Source organism: Lontra canadensis, unplaced genomic scaffold (assembly GCF_010015895.1).
Source record: "Lontra canadensis isolate GAN:19392208 unplaced genomic scaffold, GSC_riverotter_1.0 scaffold87, whole genome shotgun sequence".
Lineage (NCBI taxonomy): Eukaryota > Metazoa > Chordata > Mammalia > Carnivora > Mustelidae > Lontra > Lontra canadensis.
Genome location: NW_022631081.1, coordinates 6,402,192 through 6,420,916, shown reverse-complemented (window position 1 = coordinate 6,420,916; position 18,725 = coordinate 6,402,192). Strand labels below are relative to the sequence as shown.

Sequence of the window (18,725 nt, the reverse complement as noted above, 5' to 3'; positions counted from 1 at the left end):
CTGTTTTTAAACACATTCATATTTTGAGACACTACAGAAATCACGCTCCTAGGTGTTTCCCAAAATGAGTTGCTTGTGTTCACACAAGAATATGCACTTGAGTGTTTATGGCTGTTTTATTTATGATTGTCAAGACTTGAAAGCAACAAACACATCCTTCCATGGATGAATGGGTAAATAAACTCTAGTGTATCCGTACATGGAATATGATTAAATGATATAAAGACATGAGTTATCAGGACATGAAAACACATGGAAGAACGTTCCATGCATATTTCTAAGTGAAGGAAGCCAGTTTGAAGAGTTAGAACTTGTGAACTGTGCGGGATGAGGTAGGAGTGAGCCCCAGCCACCAGCACCAGCCCAGTCTCTCTGTCTCCATCATCCACCAGAGAGCACCTGTGCTCGCCTGTTCCTCTGCTGGAAGTGCCTCTCTCCCTGCCTCTTGCAGATGCTCCCTAGTCATCCCTGGGTGAAGCCCTTCACCCAACTCCTAAACTCTTTTCCATAGCTGGAGCCAAGGCATAGGTCAAATTAGCCACTTACCTGTACTTGGGAAAGGAAAAGATTTGCATAAACACTCCCTACCCTAAAGATCAGGGCAATACATAAGAAGGGTTAAGGACCTCAGGCCTGGTTCTGGGGCTCAAGAGCAGAGTTTGGGGCATCCTTACCAGAGTCTGGGCTCCCCTTTACTTCACCCTGTTTCCTCACTGCACAAATAATTTCCAAATACTTGGAGAGATAAAATAGTACCATTTTGTGATTTACAACATCAAATAAGATATATATAAGATATATATATCTATTTTATATATATATAATATATAACATAATATATATATGTTATTTTATATAGTTATATCTATATATTTATAAAATATTTTATATATATAATATATATAATGTATATTAATATATTAATATTATATATTATATTTAATTATTTTTAATTTAATTAATATATTTAATTAATATTTAATTAATATGTTATATTAATATATTATATATTAATATATATTTATATATAATATATAATATTTTATATAGATATAGATATAACTATATAAAATAACATATTTTCCACTATTAGGCAGACTTTAAGTTATGTTTATGTTATTCATTGGATGGGAGGGGTTTTTTTAAGATTTTATTTTATTATTTTATTATTATTTTATTTATTTATTTGAGAGAGAGCATGAGAGGGGAGAAGTCAGAGGGAGAAGCACTCCCCACGGAGCAGGGAGCCAGATGGAAGAGAGTTTAGATGAGAAAAAATAGACAGAGTTATGTCACTCAACTAGACCTAGACTTCAGATTCAGTAAATTTCTAAGAGGTCTGCTCTCATATTAAACCCCCCACCATGTAAAATGAATCTCCCTTCAGGGAAAAGATCTTTGGGATAACTGTCCTTTAAATCCAGAATCAACTTCATGGAAAACTATTCCTCAGGAGAAGTCATAAGCAAGGCAGAGGGATACTTCATCTCATTTTTGTTGACACACTCACACACACACACAACTCCCCTCTTTCTGAGTGTACAGTGTCCTGACTTCTGCAGTTTCCAGGCTTCTCTGTCCAGAAGTCAAGGTCAACCTGTGCTCACCCAGCTGTCCTCAAGTCACCATCTCTATTAGAACAGATTTCCCAACAGCAGGAAACACAAGCAAAATTGGGTGTGACTGGGGTCCTGTCAGCGGGTCAGCAAGGATGTCACCTGAACTCTTGGTCTCCTGGGACTAGTCTGATCCTCAGGAAACCCAGGAGGAGTCTCTGTTCCCATGGGCAGCAGAGCCCCCAGCCATTTCTGGGCTCTGGTCAGGGATGAGGCTAATCAGTACATTGATTCTGGGACAGAAGCTTCAGTGCTGCTCCCACAGAGCTCAAGGCCCATGAAAATGAGACACACCCTCCCTGTGCTGGGCTGTTACTCCCTCATTCACCAGTCTGACTCCCTCTGCTAGGCTAGACCTCTGCTGAAAAGTCTGTCCTATCTGAGGGCCACAGGGTGTGCGAACTCAGGGACACAGTCCCCCTTATCTCCACCTCTCCATCAGTCAGATGTGGGGCATTTGACAGAGGTGGTCTTGGGTAGTAGAAATTCTTTCCTCTCATCATAGGTGGTTGAACGAGCATTTGCTCTATGCTAAACATGATGGACACAAGGCACAGAGACTATAGTTCTGCCCATCCCAGATAAATATCTGACTTCAAATTGCTCCATCCTAGAATTTCTGTCTGTATGTGGTAATTCTATCACTGAGATGGCTCTGAACATTATAGGAACAGGACATTCATGGGTTTTCACTGGGAAACAAGTGATGCTTTCCTACCTGTAAGATCAGACCCATTAAAGAAAGTTCATGAATAAAATAATAATAACAATTAAAAACAAATCAAATGATTTTAGAAGTTTGTAGGCAACTACTCAACTGAGAATGGGAGGCATTCTTTTCCACATTTTTTCCATCCATCTATTTTAAAACAACTTATATTTATATTCACTCTACAATAAGCACAGATCTGGAAAAGTATATGGATGATTGTACCTGCATCTTCAACTTTGCATTGCCATTACTTTAATTACATCTTACTGAGCTGAATTGTGTTTAATAACATACCTCCATTTTAAGTATACTGTAGGTTAAGGTGTGACTGACACATATACTCTGTCACTGGATTCCTGCCAGAGCATCTGCAGCTGTCACTCCTTCCCTCCTAGAACTTTAGCATTTGTCCCTTGTGCTCTGAGGTCAATGCCACACATAGTCTCACGTGGCTGGGTTCCTGCAGTCTTGTGCCTGTGCTGGGAGGACAGATCCTGAGAGGGAATCACCACCCACAGTGTGTGCAGAACTTGTTTAAGCAGGTGGCAAGAGTGACAGATGATAAAGATTTTCAGTGTGTGACCTCTTTAGCCCTCAGTGTCATCTGGAAAGAATCATTTCCTGTCTCCTCAGTGCAATAGTCACCTCAATGGAAGGAGAGCTCTGGAAATCAGGGAAGAGCCACATTAAAGGAAAGACCCAGCATCCTGCACAAAAGGGACCATGTGTCCCTGAGGTCCTGGCACTGCTCTGGACTTGATCCCAATCTAGAGGAATTTGTTTAGAGATCCTACCTCAGTCTTGATCTATGAACAGCCAAAGAGGCCATGGACAGACTTAAACTGAGGAGTCTCAAGAGAGCATAAATTCTGTCCTCAGGTAGATGGGAGGTCATATGGGGGGACACCTGCCATGGACCTAATGAAAAGACAGTGATCAGAGCAGTGGGGAGGCAGGAGTCATGCCTGATGGGGATAGTTACCATTTCACACAAAGGTATGTCTGGATCTGACACCAGGGAGTGATGAGGGCCAGTTTCTGAGAGATCAGGGGTGATCAGAACTGAAACCTCCCACCTGACCTTGCTGTGCCCTCTGCTCAGGACTCAGAGCTATGATCTTTCTACCCCCTGGCCCCACACAGCCCCTCCATTGCCCATTCCACTGACATCCTTAGACAGAGGGATCTGACCCAAGGCCAGTGAGGGATCAGAGAGCTGAGTTCTCATTTGCATGGAAAGGCCCTCCCTCTCTCAGAGGATGAAAAGGGGAAGGGATAGATTAGGGAGGCTCTGTTCAGCTGTGAGGCCACAGAAGGAAGGATCAGTGATGACCTCCACCATGGTCTGGTCCCCTCTCCTCCTCAGCTTCCTCATTCATTGCACAGATGACTGGGTTTGGGGAAAGGGGAGAGAGGCCCTGGGAGGACACATGGGGTTCTGCTTCCTCCTCTTGATCCCCGACCCCAGCATCATGCTTTCTGTGTCTCTCTTCCTTCCAGGGTCCTAGGCCCAGTCTGTGCTGACTCAGCTGCCCTAAGTGTTTGGGGCCCTTGGGCAGAATGTCATAATTTCCTGCACTGGAATCCCCACCAACATAGACTTTGATGGAATGGAATACCAACCTTATGTGCACTGGTACCTGCAGCTCCCGGGAAAGGCATCCAGACTCCTCATCTATGAGGATGATAGTAGAGACTCGGGAGTTCCTGATTGATTCTCTGGTTCCACGTCAGGCAGCTCAGACTCCCTGACCATCACTGGGCTCCAGGCTTAGGATGAGGCTTATTTTTACTGCCTGTCCTATGATAGCAGTCTCAATGCTCACACAGTGTTACAGGCCTGTGGGGATGTGAGATACAAACCTGTTCTTCCCACAGCAATGGGGTTTTCTATCCAGCCACTACTCCTTGGCTGTCAGCTGGTTCCTTTGTTTTCTTGGTGGAAGTTGGAGTCTGGGATACACTCTAGAGTATTTTGTATACAAAATATGCCCCCATTCTCTTAATTTCAGCTCCCAAGGCCTGTCATTGGCATGAACACTTTATATGATATTCTTACATTGAGCAGACATTCCTGGGTCCAGTGTCAGGCTGCCCCAGGTTATGAGCTCATGACAGGTCAAGACTGAGAGAGGCATGGAGAATTCAAGATTGTTTGAGACATGACACATCAGGGGTGTACAGTAGGTGTCCTGGTACCAACAGTTCCCATGAATGGGCCTCCAAAACTTTAACAATTATAGAACCTTTGGGGTCCCTGATAAATTCTCTGGCTCCATGTCTGGCAACCCCCGGCTTCCTGATCATCCCTGGGCTATGATCTAAGGTTGAGGCTACTCCTTATTGTTCCTATTGTTACAACATTCTCAGGACTCACGCAGAGCCCCACCCCTGTGAAAATTAGGACCAGACCTCTTTCTCATCTGCTGCAAGTAAGGGGTTACCAAACTAACAGGGGATTCCATTTCTGTGCCCTTTGAGAACTTTGTGTAGAAAAGGGATCCTGTCAGTGACTTGAGGACAGAAGGGAAGGAGGAGCCCTCATTCCTTGGTGGTGCCCCTGGATGGACTTGGACTTGGGTCCATGGTGTTAGCAGCAGGAACAGCAGAATCCGCAAGCTGAGCCTGAGCAACCGATGGCTGAGGACATTTCCTGGAAGATGAGAACTGGGTTCTGGTCTCAGTTCTGACAAGCCAGGGTCTCTGTGTGAACCCTGATATACTGAGTCTGGGACATAGAGTCTCTTTCTCTAAAGTTCATGGACTGGGACTGGCTGGTCCAGAGTGCTTATCTTGGACCTTTGTGCCTCTCTTTGCTGCCTCGACAAACAGGGATGTTAATGCTGCTGCTCTCGATTCACCCACAATTTATGGTGACAGGAAAGCATTTTCCAACTAAAATATTCTCCTAATGTAAAAGCCAGTCATAATCTTTCAAGCCGTTTGTTCCTCAAACTGAATTTTACTGAGTACCTAGGATGTCCCCGAGCCACAGCTATCCAGCAGTGTGTTCTCCCCTCTTGAGGTCCATAGGCTGGCGGGGAGGATGAAATAGATATAAATCTGATGGGGGTTACTAAAGTAGCCACTGTGCGGGCCTTGAAAGCCGGGGAATTTATTCTCCTCAGCAGGCACTATTTCAGCAGGGACCAGAGTAACTGTAAGAGTCCTGATGAGGGTTCAGGCAGGAGTGATGCATGTGCAGCTCTAACATTTACCACAGGCCCCTCTGTGCTGGGCTCAGTGCTCAGCATAGAGTGTGCATGACCTTGTTCTGTCATCCCACAGCCCCTGGACACAGGTGCTATTCCTCTACGCCCTTATCTGATGAGAATACTAAGGTGCAGAGAGCTGATGTGATTGGCCTGAAGAAGCACAGCTAGAAGCTAGAGGGGCCAGGCTATGGATGCTGGTGCTAAGATCAAAGAAACCAGTACAAGTCAAAAGTCCAGTTGTTGCATCTAGCATGTATCTTTGAGTCAGCCTGTTTGCCTCCCTGAGCCTCAGTTTCCACACCTGTGAGTAGGACCAGTTCCACGGATTTGACTGGACAGTTTTCAGACTTAGGAATGCAGCTGGCAAAACCCAGTTTGGGGGTGGGGGCCCTGAGCTCCAAGGTCAGCAGCTGTTCACAGGCAGGGTGCTGACTTGGACATGTGGGACAGGGACTATCATGTGTTTCACACAGAGTAGGACCCGGGATGCTCTGTGTTCTGCCTTCCCCTCCAGGAGGCAAGCAGATGGAAGGGAGAGAGGGGTGTGGAGAGCCTGAGACTGCTCTCTGATGGGGGCATGACTGAACAGGCCCAGCCACAGCTGAGGCTGAGTGGGCCAGAGGGAAGCCAGGAAGCCCACAAAAGGGGTCAGATTTAGACCTGTTCCCGTCACCTCCTCGTCACAGCGCTGGTGATGTGGAGCTGGGACCGGCATTGGAGCTCATCTCTCCTGACCCCATCAGCCTCAGCATGGGGAAACTGAGGCCCTAGAAAGGAGAAATATTTTGCTAAAGCCCCATAGTGACTCTGGGCAGAGTGGGGCCCAGGATCCAGCAAAGCAGATGGATGTTCAGGCCACCAGATGGTCCCCTCTGTGAGCAGAAGCAGGGCTTCCCCTTCAGCACTGGGTTCCCCATACCTGGCCTATCAGTGGTGCTCAGAAAATATCTGTTGAGTGTGTGAGGGTGGTAGGAAGAGCACACATCTTGGGATTCAGACTCAGCCTGGAATTCTGTCTCCACTCTGGGCCAGCTCTACTTCTTTAGGCAAATCACTTCCCCTCAATGAGCCTCAGTTTCCCAAAACAAGATCACAAACATAGCTGGTAGGTGCCTGAACAGCGATTTAAAACCAGGTCTGCCAGATTCCAGGGCTGATTTGTCAATCTACCTTTCTGATTCTTTTACATACTTTGTTTTCTTCCTTCCTTCCTTCCAAATATATTATTGAGCACCTGCTATGCACCAGGTACTATTCTAGTCTCCATGGATATAACAGCAAGCCAGGCAGACAAGGCTCTGCCCCCAGGGAATTCATGTCCTAGAGCAGGGAGATGGTAAGTAAGTACAGGGGACAGGAATAGGATAAGTATCCGGAAGGAACCATAACAAGGTGTGGATGGAGTCTTGGAGGGGGAGGAGGGTGGTCTCAAATAATGGGGCCCAGGAAGGAGCTGATATTTCCCGTGACAGCTGAAAAGAAACACCCCATGCAGAGCACCCGAAGAAAATAATTCCATAAAACGTGAAGTGTGACACTTTGACAGGCTGCAGGCTTACAGAAGACTCGGTGAGAAGGGCGTGGAAGGAAAGCATTCAGCCAACCACCCCAGCCAGCCTGAGAAGGCCCAGAGAGGTGACACAGCCCTCTGGGGTGACCACAACCTGGGGCGCATTTGGGTCTTCCCTTTCAGCTGCCTCTGCCTTCCAGGTGAAGCAGATCATGGAGGAGGCCATCACATGGAAGTTTGTCCACGAGGACAACAGCCAAGTCATCTGTGGTGAGTCTGCAGCCCATGTCCTTGAAAGTGGTTTCTTTCTCCATGGGCTGCCTTGGTGGGTATGGCATTTTGGTGAGCAAGCCTTCTCACACTTCTTCTTTTGCTTTGTGACTCAAAAAGTTATCTGTGGATTCCCAAGGGGCTCCATTAGGGGATTTGGAAACATGGAAAAGTCTAGAAAAGAAATGAAGCATGGCCTCTGCACTCCACAAGGAGTTAATCACTGCTGACCCTGGAGGGACTGACTTCCTGGGGGCTCAGATCATGGTGACTCACACCATGGGGACTCACAATCCTAGTGACGCTGGTCTGCATTTGACGAATGGGCTCCACACCCTTTCCTTGTCCTGCCTCTCGCTATTGCCAAATAAAAGAAGAGGATGGATGGGTTTTAAAAATATAGGGAATTAGGAGCCATCGACCCCTCCTGAGGGATCACGTCCAGCTGGCTCAGAAAGGCGGCAGGCCCAGGGCTCGGAGCCTGACTCAGATTTCTTTCATCGAACCAGCTGGGCTCACAAAGTTTCCAGAAATAATCATGCTGCCAGGTTCTTACTGTATTTCTCCCGTGGCTGTAGACGCAGGTTTTGCATGTCCTCCAAGTCAGGATTCAGCTTCTAATGCATGTGTATGTGTAAGTGGGGGTGTTTCTTTCTCCCTGAAAAACGTTTTTATTTCATGACTGTAGTGTCTTGGGAGAAAGGACATGTGGTAATTCCCTTCTCGAGGTCTTGGCCTCCTGGAGAGGCCCCAGCGAGGAGACCCAGCCGGCCCTTCGGCTATATCCCCACGGGCTGGGCACACCACCCATGGGAGCACACACCAAGATCTGGGAACACGCTGATGTCCATTCAGCTCCCTGGCAGCCAGGCAGAGCTGGGTTAAAATCCCTTCTCTGCCACTTGTTTTTTGGGTGACCTTGGCAAATTTTATTTTTTAATGAGATACATTTGTTTAAATTACAGAGATAGGTATATTGATGTACTTGTATGTGTATGTATATATGTAGGGGTGTATATATGTATGCATTTATATGTTTGTGTATACATGTGTATATACATATACACACACATAAATGTGAATATGGGAATATGCTTACCTATTTTCTTTTTCTTTTGGACATTTTGCAAAGAAAATAACAGGCATGCTCATTTCAGAATGTGTGGCCATATCTACCTGTTAAAGACTTAGAGGAATAGAAAGTGCTGAAAATCATGATAATCATCTAACTTCAACCATTTTGGGTTGAGAGAAGAAATGCAATGCACTGAATAAGGCCTGTAGGGTCTCTCCGAGATGTCTTTGATCCATTGTTCCTTATGAGCCATTGTCAGAAAGAACCAAACAATTATCCAATGCCTAGATGATTAAGTTGTTGCAGTAGAGACAAATGAAAAGTGTTATGCATGTAAGCAAAAGTGAAGCTGTGTAGAAGATGCTTACCCAGAATATTTTAAGCCCATAGGCAAATTAGACAATAAAGTGGACATTCATTCAAAGTCAAATAATTGCTGGGGCACCTGACTGTCTCAGTCAGTAGGCACACATCTCTTGATCGTGGGAATGTGAGTTAAAGCCCTATGTTGAGCATGGAGTCTAAAAAATGTAATAGAAATTAAAAAATCAAGTAATTGCTAACAACAACAACAATAACAATAACAAAAATATCCCAAGACAAGTAGTTGAACCAAAACTGCTCAGTATTTCTCCTTGTGCACAACCTGACCTTGGCCAGGCTCTTTGCCCTCAGACTGCTGGTGTTGTCCTTGTGTGGAGTGACAGCAACTAGAACACTCATGTCACAGGGTTTTTCCACCAGGATTAGGGAAGGTAAACTTCAACACTGGTCAATACATGGCCGATACCGACTAAGAAGTAGCTCTTATAATAGACTCCCTTTTCCCATCAACACTGATTATGTTCCTATTACATTGCAGAGTGAGCTCCCAGTCTGCTGTGTAAGACAGAAAGCAGGAAAATACTTAATAGAGGCCTGCTGAAAGTAACAAAAAGAAGACTGGGGCCACCGGAATGGCCTACACAAGGACTATTTTCCAGGAGGGAACACTAAGGCTCAGAGAGGGAAAGTGATTTGCCTGAGGTCACACAGCAAGTTAGTGGTAGAGCACAGGGAATCACGGAGGAAACAGACACCGGAAGATGATGACTGAATCCTCTCTTCAAATTTTTCATGGAAGCACAAGTGTGGTGAGCACACCTTGGGTTCAGGCCTGAATTTGAATCCCAGCTCCATCACTCATGTGCTGGGTTTGGGCAATTCAGCTCACTGCTTGGAGCCTCAGTTTTCACATCTGAAAAAAAAATTTTTTTTTTCCTCCTTGGCTGTGGCAGAGTTAGAATGAGATGCATAATGTTAGCTCTTATTGGAATCACAGTAATGACACTGGTGTGATTCTTTAACCCAGATAAAGCTTGACAGTCCTGTGGTCCGATCCCTCCTCCCTCACTGGCAGGAGTAATAGCTCATGTTTCTAAAGCACTCACTATATGCCAGACTTTACATGAAGTGCTTTCCATACATTTTTTTCCCACCTCATTTTTTTAAAGATTTTACATATTTATTTTAGAGAGGGAGAGAGTGAGAACAGAGGGAGGGGAAGAAGCAGACTCCCCCTGAGCAGAGAGCCCTATGTGTGGCTCAATCCCAGGACCCTGAGATCACCTCCTGAGTTAAAGGCATATGCTTAACTGACTGAGCCACCCAGGCGTCCTTTTCCACCTCATTCTAACAGTCACCTTTTAAGACACATCTTCCTACTATCCCCATTTTACAGATGAAGAAACTGAGACACAGGGAGGGGAACTGGTTAGTATCTGGGAGAGGACATCAACACAGACAGTCTGACCTTGGGCAGTGAGCATAGGTTAACTTCTTTTTTTTTTTAATTTTTTATTTCTTTTCCTCATAACAGTATTCATTGTTTTTGCACCACATCCAGTGCTCCATGCAATCCCTGCCCTCTCTAATACCCACCACCTGGTTCCCCCAACCTCCCACCCCCTGCCCCTTCAAAACCCTCAGATTGTTTTTCAGAATCCATAGTCTCTCATGGTTCGCAAAGGTTAACTTCTAAGCTCTCTTGCTCCCTTTTGAGGGAGTGGAAGGTAGGGAGGCATATGTGCCTTTCCTTAAGAGCCTTTCATAAATTTTGTGATTCTGGAGCCTGCAGCTCTCCAAAGCATCTCTGTGTGACTGGAGATCTGAGCTCGGTGGAGGGGAGCATGGGCAGAGCAGGGACTGCTGACTGACTGCTGTGTCCCTGCAGTGGCTGTGGAGGCCTGCATCATGCATGGGCTGCAGCGGCGGGCGGCTGGCTTCTGGTGCTGAAACAAGATTGCAACTCTCTTCATGAATGTGGGCAAGAACTTCCCACCAGCCAAGGAGCTGAGTTGCAAGGTGCAGGACCTGGAGCAGCTGATCGAGAGCATGTGAGTGTGGAGCATGGAGTGTGGGCAAGGCGGGCCCACGGAGGACAGTCCATGCTCCTCCTGCAAGAACCCGTACCTTCTGACACTCTCCATTCTCCTTTCTGCTTCCCAAACCTGCCAGAATCTTTCATACCTCAGGGCCTTTGCACATGCTGTATGCACCACCCAGTTCACACACCCCATCTTCCATGGCTAGTTCCTTGTCATCATTCAGGCCTTCCCCCAGTTAAGGGTAAATTCCAACCCTCACCCCATTTCTCTTTTAGATCATCCCTCTGTTTGTTTACTTCTCTGTGGTTATCACTACCTCTAAGTAGTCATTTATTTGTTTACTTGATACTTGTCTATCCACCCCCACATTGGACTCTGAACTCCATGCGAATAGGCAACTAAAATCTGTATTCCCTGTTATGTTCCCAGTGCCTGGACAGTGCCCAGCACCCCCAAATGTTCTAGAAATGACTGTTGAATGAATAAGTGCCTCTTGGGAGCCAGACCCCATTCTGAATGCCGGAAGACCAAAATTTAATGAAACCAATATGGTCACTGTCTGCATGGCCTGGGTGTGACATTGAGGCAACCATTGAAGGGGAGCAGTGACTTTACTCACACATCTTAAGGGCTGATTGTGTTTATTGGGGGGAGGCTCATCGCCTGAGTGTGTGTACATGAGTGCCTTCCATCAGAGTCACCCCCAAAGTCCCAACAATGCAACCAAAGCCTCCATCTGGGGCTTGGTCAGGGATTCTCAGTTCATGCTAGAGGCTGCCCAAAGGACCTTGTTGTGAAAGATTCTGGAGCTGCTCTTGGGTTTTGTGGGTAAGAATGCATGGATTGATTAGCCATGTCTATCCTCAGCAAGAGGAGGGAGAGAAAGGGGCACACTTGCCATGTTTGCCTTCTCTGCTGTGGGTGATCACTCCACATCACTGGATGGGAAATGGCCCTTGATTTGCCTTCCAGGCTGTGCCAGTCCAGTGTTTCTCATCAGATCTGCATGATGGGCCAGCATGTGGCTTTGGTGTTGCCAACTCCTGTTTGGAATCTGACTCCTTGGCCACATGGTCTTCAGATGCCTTCCAATCCATCTGCTAAATTCCCAGGTGTTTGCTGATAACTTTTAAAGGGATGGATTTCCATGGGCCTTCCATAATATCAGGAGTGACTTTCTGGTGGAAGAATTAGAGATACCTATGCCAGGTGGTAAGGGAGAGCCATTCATTTATTCAGGCAGTCACTTATCCATAGCAGATAGAGTGGGTAGAGAAGGAGAGAGGAAGAGGAAGAGAAGAGAAGTAGCACTGTGAGAATCTGGCTTGCCCATCAACAGTTTATGAAAGCATCTGTTTCACTGCACGTTCACATCCCTGGGTATCATAATTTTTTCAACTCTTTACCCACTTGCCAAGAGCAAAAAGGGCTCTTGTTGGTTTAGTTGCCATTCCTTCATTTCCTAGAGAGGTAGAACATTTCGCCAGTTGCATATTGGTCCTGTGGGACTTCCTCTTTTGTGAATATTCATCCTCCTTCTTTACTGGCCTTGAAGGAGAACCCAGATCCAAGGCCTCCAGAAGAATGTGTTGAAGCTGCCAAAGCTGCCGAACCTGTCCCCACTCGCCTTCAAACACTTGTGGATCTGCACTGCCTTGTTTGAGAAGGTGCTGGACATAATTGTGCATTACCTGGTGGAAAACAGCAGGTGAGCCTGAAAGACTAGCCTCTTGGGTATGTTCTGCCACCACCTGCAGGGAACTGCAACCTATTACACAAAGCTTTATTTTCTCCCCCTTGGTATGTACTTGATTTGAAAGAGATTAAATAAAGGATTTCTGGATGTTTGCCTCCAAATTAGCCAGTTTAGGATCTTGGGACAATTCAAGTGCTTACTGTCAATGCTGGATATTAAGATTTGCAGTGGGATGTAGGATCTTGCTATCTTAGGCATCTCTCTTCTCCTGTGAATTAAGCCTACTGTCTTCTTGCTAACTATGGCTCTAGAGGAGTGATTTAGCTTCTCTGTCTCTGCTTTCATTTGGTAAATGGGACAGGGATTGCTGTCATTCTGAAGGAGAGCCGGAGTTAGTGGTACACAGCATTTTAGAAATAATGATACCTTTTTACATTTTATTTTCTAGCTCAGATCTACCTGGTGTAAACGTTTTATAGTATGAGCCCTCTTCTCTTGGCAAGCATTTATCCATCCATCCATCCATCCATCCATTCATCCATCCAGTAAATATTTATTGAGTGCCTACCATGTGGCAGGCACTAACCTAGATATTAGGGATAAACTGGATTCAACTGTCATGTTCAAAACTTGGATGTTATGCTAAGAGCATGGGTCAGCCAGTGAAAAATGAAGAGACTCTTCATGGCCAGTACTCCCTTCCCAGCCAGGGGTGGGGGAGAAGGTGGGAGGGAGGGAGAATATGAGGGGAATATCTGAGAATCTCCTCATCTCTTGGTGTATGAAAGTGCCTGTCTAACTGCATCTTCACATGCAATGGGTATTATGATCATCTTTTATTCTTAGCCTATTTTCTAGGAAAATGTGTATGAAAGTGTATAACAAAGTGCTTCTTCTCATGAACGTCATATTGTTGCAGGGAAGACAACTTACTGCTGATTGGGATAAGATATGATGAGTATTCCAAGTCAGGTGGGTGGTGTTTAATCTCCACTGGGTGGCCTGGGAAAGTGTCCTGGAAGACATGGCAGTTGAGCTTCCATTTGAAGGCCATGTAGGCATTAGCCAGGTAAAGGGGGTGTGGGGGAAAGAGTGATCCCAGCAGAGGGAACAAGAAGTGCAAAGCCTGGGAGGCAGGAGAGGAACTGGAAAAAATCCAGGCATCGGAGTCCAATTAATCTCTTCATCTTCTTGTGACACATCTCTGCCCTGTGCCCTTGCATGGGCTCAGGGCCTCTGTAGTTATTGCCTTTGGCATATAACCTTGTGTTTTCTCAGTAAGTCAGTCAAAAGGAATTTGTATCTCAGCAATAATGCCAACCTCTTTCTTCATTAAACTTATTTTTTTTTTAGTTTCACAGAAAGTCTTTTCTATCCTAGGTGATAACATCCTCCATAACCGTAGCACAAGGACCAAAATAAGAGATTGCCATTGGTAAAATACTGTTAGCTGAACAACAAACTTTATTTGGATTTTGTTAGCTTTTACATACACTCATTTTATCTCTGTATTGTTCTGTGGAATTTTAACACATGTTTAGTTTTGTATAACCAACAGCACAGTCAGGACACAGAACTGTTCCAGTGAAACCTATCACCCCAAAGGCGTTTCCTTGGGCCACCGTTGGTGGTCACATCTTGCTCCGAATCCTAAGTGCTGTTTTTCAGGGCAGTATTTCCAAGGTTCATGATCAGGTAACTGTGCTGATTTTTGGAATGGAAATGGAGTGGCAGAGCAGAAAGAGTCTTAAAGCATCATCTTCAGCCAAAACGTACAAACTTGCTGCTGAGCATGTAAAGGGCAGGTCAGTTCTGCTTCAGCCAATATTCTGGTGAATGGAAGATTCCTCTGGGGGGAAATTACCATGATGTTGCCACCATTTCCTGAGAAATTCCTGGAGGTAGGATCTGTTCTGCTGCTGTACAAGCAGGTCTACGTTTAATCCTCCCAACAAACTGGGTGGGTGAGTTTCTTCGTTCTTCCCATTTTACAGCTGAAGACACTGAGGCTCAGAGAAGGTAGTCACCTGCCCACGGACACACAGTAAGGCAGGAATGGCTGAGCCTGGCACCCACTCAGTCTATTTCCCTCCAGATTCTGTGGTCTTTGCCCCCTGCTGTAGGATGGGAAGATCCAGGATGACTGAGTGTAACCTATATCCACCTACTGTGTGGACTCCAACAAGTGACTTGCCTTCCCTGAGCCTGAGACCCCTCAGGAGGGTAGAACAAGGTCTTTTCCAACTCTAGAATTCTGTTTCTAGATGGTATGAGTTAATAAATAATTAGAAGCCACTCCACAACTCAAACAAAGAAATAAAAAGCAAAACAGCAGGAACATTGTATTGCCCACATCACAAGTTATTTGGAAGAGCCAGGAGCCAGGGGGCGCTCTTGAACACATCAGCAGGGCATCGAGCACATTGGTTGTCCGGGCAGGAAGTCCTGTTAATACAGCTTTTCAGTGCACACTACAGCTAAAAAGCATCTTGCTGCTTCAATAACATTAGAAGGGCAGACAACATCCGAGCCCCTAAGCAATTTTCCCTCTAAAATGGAAGATGCGGTAGATGTCCATAGAACCAGCCAGGAGCTACTTTGTTTTGTTGTTGTTGTCATTGTTGTTTTTGTTTGTTTGTTTATTAAAGATTTTATTTATTTATTTGACAGAGAGAGAGACAGAGACAGAGGGAACAATAGCAGGGGAAGTGGAGAAGGAGAAGCAGACCTCCTTCTGCACAGGGACCCCAGTGTGCGGTTCAGTCCCAGTACCCTGGGATCCTGACCGGCGTCAAAGGAAGATGCTTAATGACTGAGCCACCCAAGCAACTCCAGGAGCCACTTTCTAATCGTTATTCCTGTTACTCTCATTCCAGCTGTATCATATAGCCATGTATTGAGCAGTTCCATGGAAAACATGGTGCTCAGTGCCTCACATTTGTTGTCTCTCTCAAAAGGTTTTCCAACAGCCCTAGGACATCTATTTTTATTACACCCATTTTACAGATGGGGCATCTGAGGCTCACAGAGGTGACAAGAGGGAGACTGAACACAGTCCTCTGTTAACCAGCAGGTCAGAGTCGATTGTGCGCTCTCTGCCAGTCGCCATCCAAACCTGCCTGTCCTTTTCTCTTGCTAGTAAGTACTATGAGAAGGAGGCCCTCATAATGGACCCCATGGAAGGCCCCATCCTTTTGTCTTTGTTGGGTAAGTGGTCCAGTACTCTGAACATCATCTGGATCTCTGGGCTCTGCCCACTGGTGCATACAAAGGGCCTCTCTCAACTCCCCCCAGCCATCTCCATCAAAAGTGTACCTGTTTCCTGGCTCTGGCTCCCAGGGTCTGGTGCTGGCCTCTCCTTAGGAGGACCCTGGGGCGGGGTAATCACTGGCTGGAGTGGAGAAAATGTGAGATCCATGGCCCATGGAGGGGGTAGATGAACTGTCTGGGCCCTGGAGTCCTAGCCCCTGTATGCCCCACAGAGGGGCCTTGTGCCTGAAATACACCAAGATAAAGACTGCAGATCAATTCTGGACTGACACTTCTGTCACTGTCACTTCAGGCAGATGAGTTTGTGCAGAGGCGCTGCATCCACAGGTCATACCTGCAGTAGGACTCATACACCAAGCATCTGGCCCTCTTTGTGATTAGGGGTGGACTGTGGGGCCACAGGAGGGAGTTGGGCTGAGTTCCAGACTTCGGTGAGGAGGTGGGGAATGGAGTGGGACCCTGAGGGTCACTCCAGGCTTCACCGTCCTCCCCTTGTCACACTGCCAGGTCCATAATAGACATTCAAATGGCAGCATGAGTGACTGATAATCCCTTTCTGCCTATAACTACATAGAATCCCTGCATCAGAGCTCCCAGGTCACACAGTTCTACAGCAAGAACAACATTCTCGTTCAGCCGGTGAGAGAGATCTTGGACCCGATCTTCCATGGCTGGTGTGTGTGGGGGTTCTATCTTCAGGCTATAGAGAAGAAGTTCCCTCTGGCTCCATGTTGCTCAGCCATTCAGTCTATCCACCTACTCACATACTTGTCTCTTCTTTCATTTGTCAGTAGTCCATCTCTCCATCCATTCATCTCTACAACATTTCCTTCTACCCATCCATCCAACTATTCATCCATCCACCCATCTTTACATCTATCCATTCAGTCATTCATCCATGCATTCATCCTTCCAGCTACCCACATATCTATCTCTTCATTCGTCAGTATTCCATCTCTTCATCCATTCACCCATAGGGCAACATTTACTTCTATCTACCCATCTATCAATCCATCCATATATGTAACTATCCACCATCTTTATATCCACTCATCAACCCATCTTTATATCGATCTGTTCATCCATCTATCTTTATATCCATCCATTTAGGCAGCCATCCATCAATCTACCCATCTTTACTTCTTCCCACCCACCTACCTATACAGTCATCACTCTGTCTGTCTACCCCTCTTTACATGTCTACCCATCCATCCACCTACCCATCTTTACATGCTTCTACCCATTCATTCATCCATCCATCTATCCAACTATTGTCCATTTATCTTCCAGTCCCTCTCTCCACTCACCTGTCCACCCAGCTGTCTTTCCATCCAGTCTCTCTTGTTACCACTCATTCAGCAGATATTTATATTGAAACTTCTATGAACTAGATGCTTAGGATATCAAGTTAAACATCTTAATGGTTAATATTTATGGAGCACTTCCTCTGTGTCAGACATCATGCTAAGTTCTTTTAACTTCATTAACTCATTGAAAGCTCACAACAACTATTTGAGGCAAGGAGTTTTATCAAATGTGATAACACTGAAGTGTGAACAGTGGGGAGGAAGGGACAAAGTTATGCTTTGAGTTCAGGCTGTCTGCTGTGAGGGTCTGTGTCATTTATCATTCACCATCTATGCCCAGGACTGGCCCAGGCTCCAGAGATGAGTGGTGAGCAAGACACAGGAAGCCCCTGCCCTCAAGCAATAGATATCCCCTTTGCTGTTCCCTTCCTGAGAACACATGAATCAGTGTGGTATTTGGGCTCAGTTTGGAGGAAGCAGAGGGAGAGCTGTTGGCCTTTCCAGCTCTGCAGTCACAGCTGCGACCTCAAGTTGACCCTAAGCAAGTCACTTCTCTCTCGTATCTATATCTCAGTGGGTACAAGATCCTATCTGCTCAGATCTAAGAAACTTTGAATTTAAGACATCCCACTTTTAAACATAACCATCAGGAAATTTAAAAAATGCTATGAAGTCATACAAAATGTTTTCTCACAACTTGGACATTTTATTTTACACTTTTTGAAGGAACTCTTTGAGACTTATTTGGGTATACTTTTTTTAATCATGCATTATACTTATAACGATACACAAGGGAACATAAAATTAAAAAAAAGATTTGTTTATTTGACACACAGAGAGAGAGAGAAATAGTGACAGAGAGAGAGAGAGAGAGAGAGCACAATCAGGTGGAGTGTCAGGCAGAGGGAGAGGGAAAAGCAGGCTTCACACTGAGCAAGGAACCCAGTGTGGGGTTCAATTCCAGGACCCTGGGATCATGACCTAAGCTGAAAGTAAATGCTTAACTTACTGAGCCACCGAGGCACCCCAAGGGAACATAAAATTGACATGCATTTGTGAAGATAGTCCTAAAACTTCTTCACATTTTAGGGCTTACTCTTCATGTCACTTTTTGACTGAGAGACATCACTGTCTATATTTTTCCACCAAGTATTGTCTTCTGTTCCATCAAAAGAAGGGGTCAACAAACTATTTGGCCATGGGCCGAATGCAGTGCTCCACCTGTTTTTGCAAATAAAGCTTTGCTGTAACACAACCATGCCCATGACATTCCATGCATGGCTGCTTTCAGGCTGTGATGGAGAGTTGACTAGCTCCATGGAGCCTGTATGGCTCCGAGAGCCCAAATTTTTCCCTATCTGACCCTTTGTAGAAAGTCTGCTGACCTCTGATCAAGAGTGTCAGAGGTGTAGTAATTTTTCCAAACGTGTGCACTTGGTTATTGCTTTGTGAGACAATCTGGCACTGTGGGCATATGTACAGTGGTGAATAGTGTGTCTGCTTTGCCAATATCACATCAGTGACCTTTTGCTCTGTTGCCAGGTTTTCTGCACAATCACTTTTTGATACAAAGATGAATCCGTCTAATCTTTATAAAGACATTTAAAATAGCACCTGTACTCCACATATGAAGTAACAACCATACTCAAAATTTAATGGAAGGACACCTGGATGGGTCCACTGTGACT

At 45.6% G+C, this 18,725-nt stretch overlaps 1 pseudogene; it reads left to right on the top strand.

Moving 5' to 3' along the window:
* Window positions 1–3,289: 3,289 nt before the first annotated feature.
* Window positions 3,290–18,725, top strand: part of LOC116882701 — a 70,408-nt pseudogene continuing 54,972 nt past the window's right edge.